The sequence below is a fragment of the Silurus aristotelis genome (assembly GCF_946808225.1).
Source record: "Silurus aristotelis genome assembly, contig: scaffold_246, whole genome shotgun sequence".
Lineage (NCBI taxonomy): Eukaryota > Metazoa > Chordata > Actinopteri > Siluriformes > Siluridae > Silurus > Silurus aristotelis.
In genome coordinates, this window is record NW_028149162.1 from 6,332 (window position 1) to 11,549 (window position 5,218).

The window sequence follows — 5,218 nt, forward strand, 5'->3', positions numbered from 1 at the left end:
ATGTTTCAGAAATCTTTAACATTTAACATTCAAGGTTCTCTTCAATGACGTGTCCAAACCTAAATCAAAAGAATTCTTTAGGTTGATTTTTATTTGGTTTGCTTTCAATCAGGCCAGAAGGTAAAAGAAACACGTAGAGCTGGGAAAGTTCTCAGAGTAACTTTTCCTCCATTTTTCAGAACCAAATCTTTACCAATTACATGAAAAAACACAAAATCACCTGAGTGTGAAGAACACAGAGCACACATGGAATAAATGATTAGCTACTCATGAAGAAGTGTTGGAATTGATCTCCTTCTATCTGTTCTTTAGAACCCAGAACATTTCTACAATACTGCAGCTCGATCCTTTGGCAGCTGGTGGGTTTGATCACTTTGGCACTTGTGTTACTTTCAAAGGAGAACCCTTGTAGAAGAACCGTTGGAAAAAACTCTCGTGGGAAAACCTTTGGAGAAAAACTCTTGTAGAAGAACTGGCTTCAAGTGAAAAAGCAAGCGCATGGGTTCTGATCCAACCCCAAGTTTTCGAACCCAGTCCAAAACACTCCATTCTCTAATCTTATTATTGATCTCTCTTTTAATACCAGAAAACTCAAACCAGAACGATTCTGCTAGGTGGTCCAGCCGAATGCTGGGAAACTGCTCACAAGTTCATATGGGCGAGATTCAGGGTTCTTACACATGCTCAGATTTCTCTTATTTAACAAACTGGAAACCTTTCAGAACCTGGTCCAAATCCTGGAGAAAACACTGAACTCAGAAACCTTGTTGTAAAACATCAAAACATCTCAGCACCTTCAGACAAACACCGTAATTAGGATATTTATTATGTATCTGGAATGTGTTTGGTCAGAGAGATGATGATGATGAATTGTGTGGAACAGCAGCTCGGACTGTAGCGCAGGTTTATATTTATGTCGTTTTTATGGTTAGGATTTATCAGCGTGATTTCTCCATCTCTTCTCTGCATCTCAAAATGAAGAATTAGCATCTTAGCGAGATGACACTGAGGAGTAAACCACTCGTAGATCGTTCTCGGTACCTCGCTGTGTCGCATCACGCAGCATCGGCTTCTGAATATCGAAACCTGGAGGCGTTTTGGCGCAGGGATTTCAGACGGAACCCGAGACAGGAGGGAAATTAAAGGTTGAAAATCAGCCATGTGCCTTACACACACGCTGCAGTCAGTAATGTTATCCTCCAGAATAACCGCGTAATGTAGTAGTGCGTTCCTCTGGGTTCTCTGGTTTCCTCCCACTGTCCAAAAAACACCACATGCCAATGAGCAGGAAGCCTGGTTACACTTTTTATTACCCATCAGCGTGAACGAGTGTGTGAATGAAGGATTCATGAACTATTAAAAGAAACCTTTTAAACTATTAAAAGAATCCTGAAGGAAGATTTATTTCCTAAGAAATTAACAAACATATGTTGAGAAGCGTGTTTTTTACATTTGACCTTTATAATGTAGCTGTAGTGTGTTGTTTCCAGAAACTGAACTCCCTTCAGCACCCTGAACCCTCAGAGAATCTGCTATCATTGTAAAAGCGCATTGCAGTTAGAAAGAGGGGTTATAGTAAAGAGACCGTGGACAGCGAGCACCTCAAGGCGGAGTCGGTTTTCAGGAGAGAGGATTGTCCATTAGTCATTGGACTGTAATTTGTTACCAAGTTTCTGTGTAGGTTTCAGGGCAGCTGCTCCACAGCTCCTCCCCCTTCTCCAGAACCGCCGCCACTGCCGCTGTCTTAGAACACAGATACCGGATCCGAACAGATAATCCTCTCGCACTCTCTAATTTTTCATCTTGACCTCTGTGCTTAGCAATCAGCAGCTCTATCAGCTGTCACACACTCCTGAAGGTTCTCCTCCTACCATCACACTCGCTTTGTCCCACTGTCTCTGTGCTGAAGTGTGGAAATTAACCATGAGGTCTGCATGAGGTCAGAATAGCTCTGATTAGCCATGTGGAAAAAAAAAAAAAAAAAAAAAACTTTATTTAAAACCTGAAACTAATCGCAAATCATTTAGTGCAATTCATGTGTATTTAGAGAAAAGCATGACATGAAGCGGGTACGCAGAACAACGTGAACAAAATCACATAGATTTCATCAAAGAAAAGGAAGAACAGAGAGCTGCGGAAATCATAAAAAGCAATCATTCGAGATCACAGTGAACATAATAATCCATAAAACCGTCCAAAAATGACAAATAACTGTTTATAATGCTAAAGAAGGACTGGTATGTGATATATGTAGGGCTAAAGGCGAAATGTTTAGTGTAGAGATTAGGGTATAGGGTAGTGATTAGGGTATAGAGTATAGTGTATAGATTAGGGCATAGTGTAGAGATTAGGGTATAGGGTAGTGATTAGGGTATAGAGTATAGTGTATAGATTAGGGCATAGTGTAGAGATTAGGGTATAGGGAAGGGATTAGTGTATAGAGTAGGGATTAGGGTATAGTGTAGAGATTAGGGTATAGGGTAGTGATTAGGGTATAGAGTATAGTGTATAGATTAGGGTATAGTGTAGAGATTAGGGTATAGGGTAGCGATTAGGGTATAGAGTAGGGATTAGGGTATAGTGTAGAGATTAGGGTATAGTGTAGCGATTAGGGTATGGAGTAGAGATTAGGGTATAGGGTAGCGATTAGGGTATAGATTAGAGATTAGGATATAGATTAGAGATTAGGGTTTAGTGTAGGGATTAGGGTATATGGTAGGGATTATGGTATAGTGTCGGGATTAGGGTATAGGGTAGGGATCAGGGTTACTGTAGGGATTAGGGTATAGAGTAGGGATTAGGGTATAGTGTAGGGATTAGGGTAAAAGGTAGTATAGGGTATAGAGTATAGTGTATATATTAGGGTATAGGGTGGGGATTAGTGTATAGAGTATTGTGTAGAGAATACGATATAGGGTAGGGATTAGGGTATAGAGTATAGTGTATAGATTAGCATATTGTGTAGAGATTAGGGTATGTGGTATAGTGTATGGATTAGGGTATAGGGTATAGAGAATAGTGTAGGTATTAAGGTATAGTGTAGAGATTAGAGTATAGGGTATAGTATTAGGTTTAAGGTATAGTACAGGCATTAGGGAATAGGGTATAGTACATGGCTTAGGGTATAGTGTAGAGATTAGGGTATAGGGTAGTGATTACGGAATATAGTGTACAGATTAGGGTATAGTGTATATTGTAGGGATTAGGGCACAGGGTAGCAATTAGGGTATAGAGTAGGGACTAGGTTATAAGGTAATGATTAGAATATAGAGTATAGTGTAGAGATTAGGGTATAGGTTTGTGATTACAGTATAGATTAGCGTTCAGGGAAGAGTATAGTGTAGGGATTAGGATATAGAGTATAGGGTAGCAATTAGGGTATAGGGAATAGTGTAGGGATTAGGTTATAGAGTATAGGGTAGCAATTAGAGTATAGGGAATAGGGTAGGGATTAGGTATAGCATATAGTGTTGGGATAAGGGTATAGAGTATAGGGTAGGGATTAGGGTATAGAGAATAGTGAGGGGTTAGGGTATAGAGTAGCGATTAGGGTATAGGGTATAGGGTAGGGATTGGGGTATATGGTAGCGATTAGGGTATAGGGTATAGGGTAGTTATTAGGGTATAGGGTAGCGATTAGAGTATAGAAAATTGTGTAGGGATTAGGGTATAGGGTAGTTATTAGGGTATAGGGTAGTGATTAGGGTATAGAGTATGGTGTAAGGATTAGGGTATAGGGTAGCGATTAGAGTATAGAAAATTGTGTAGGGATTAAGGTATAGGGTAGCAATAAGGATTTAGTGTTGGGATTAGGGTATAGGGTAGTTATTAGGGTATAGGGTAGCGATTAGGGTATAGAGTATGGTGTAGGGATTAGGGTTTAGGGTAGCGATTAGGGTATAGTGTAGAGATAAGGGTGTAGAGATTAGGGTATAGAGTATAGTGTAGGGATTAGGGCACGGAGGGAAAGTGCAGCACACACTCGGAACTGCAGAACCCCAGAGCGGAACCACTCGCTAACTTGCTCCACACTCCACACTTCTGCATACTCAGAAGTTCTGTGACTTCTCCATGATGCAGGGTGAGACTTGAGTTCTCCAGGTTCTCCATGTGTTTAGCAGATGACGGGTGTGAGTCTCTCACTCTGATTTACACACTTACAGATAAAATTATCTTCCAGTGCAGATTTGGCCGGAGTTACGCTAGCAAATGTACGCTAGCAACTGTACGCTAGCAACCGGGAAAAATTTATTATAACATTATAGTTTGTAAAGTTGATTTATGTTCTGTAAGAGTGTGACCTGGAGGTGTATCATTCCTCACACACCACAACAACTTACAAAAAATCTGGACAATTTATTTGGTAAAGAATTACATCATCGTTTCGTCCATTTATTAAGTTTTAACGGGTTCTCGCGTACGCAGGTGGTGTGTTACCATGGAAACGTAATGAAATGTAAACTCCTCTGTCCTGAACTTTAAGTTACAGCATTAACACTGACACTGAACAATCCAACTTACAGAAACGTCTTTTAACGTTGAGAAAACGTCACTACGTCAAAGGTTTGTTCAAGCAGGTTATCAGTAAGAGTGTGTGCTGTTCATGACTCTGTGATTGAACGGTTACTATAGAAACAATAACTTTTATAATATACTAAATAATAATAATAATAATAATAATAATAATAATAATAATAATCATTATAATAATAATCATTACTCTCATTATTATTCGGCCTGTGTGTGTGTGTGTGTGTGTGTGTGTGTGTGTGTGTGTGTGTGTGTGTGTGTGTGTGTGTGTAGGATACTTAGCACTTGCAATTAACTGGCCACTGATCAACACCTTTGTCTTGACTCTCTCTCTTTTCTCTCTCTCTCTCTCTTTTCTCTCTCTCTCTCTCTTTCTCTCTCTCTCTCTCTCTCTCTTCTCTCTCTCTTCTCTCTCTCTCTCTCTCTCTCTCTCTCTCTTCTCTCTCTCTCTCTCTCTCTCTCTCTCTCTCTCTCTCTCTCTCTCTCTCTCTTTTCTCTCTCTCTCTCTCTCTCTCTCTCTCTCTCTCTCTCTCTCTTTCTCTCTCTCTTCTCTCTCTTCTCTCTCTATCTTGAGCTACAACCGTGTCTAATTTTGTCTCGGTGGACATTCAGTCTTCACAGCCATGTGATGTGATTATGTTCCAGCACTTTCCGCAATGCTAGAACTTTCATTAGCATTGTGCTCATG

General features: G+C 40.1%; 1 long non-coding RNA gene across 1 annotated transcript; it reads left to right on the forward strand.

Annotated features, from left to right (window-relative positions):
- Nucleotides 1-2,796: 2,796 nt before the first annotated feature.
- LOC310722990 lies at nt 2,797-3,741 on the forward strand. The gene is made up of 3 exons (XR_014532553.1): nt 2,797-2,828; nt 3,134-3,455; nt 3,686-3,741. It is a non-coding gene; the product is annotated as an uncharacterized lncRNA (long non-coding RNA).
- Nucleotides 3,742-5,218: the final 1,477 nt, after the last annotated feature.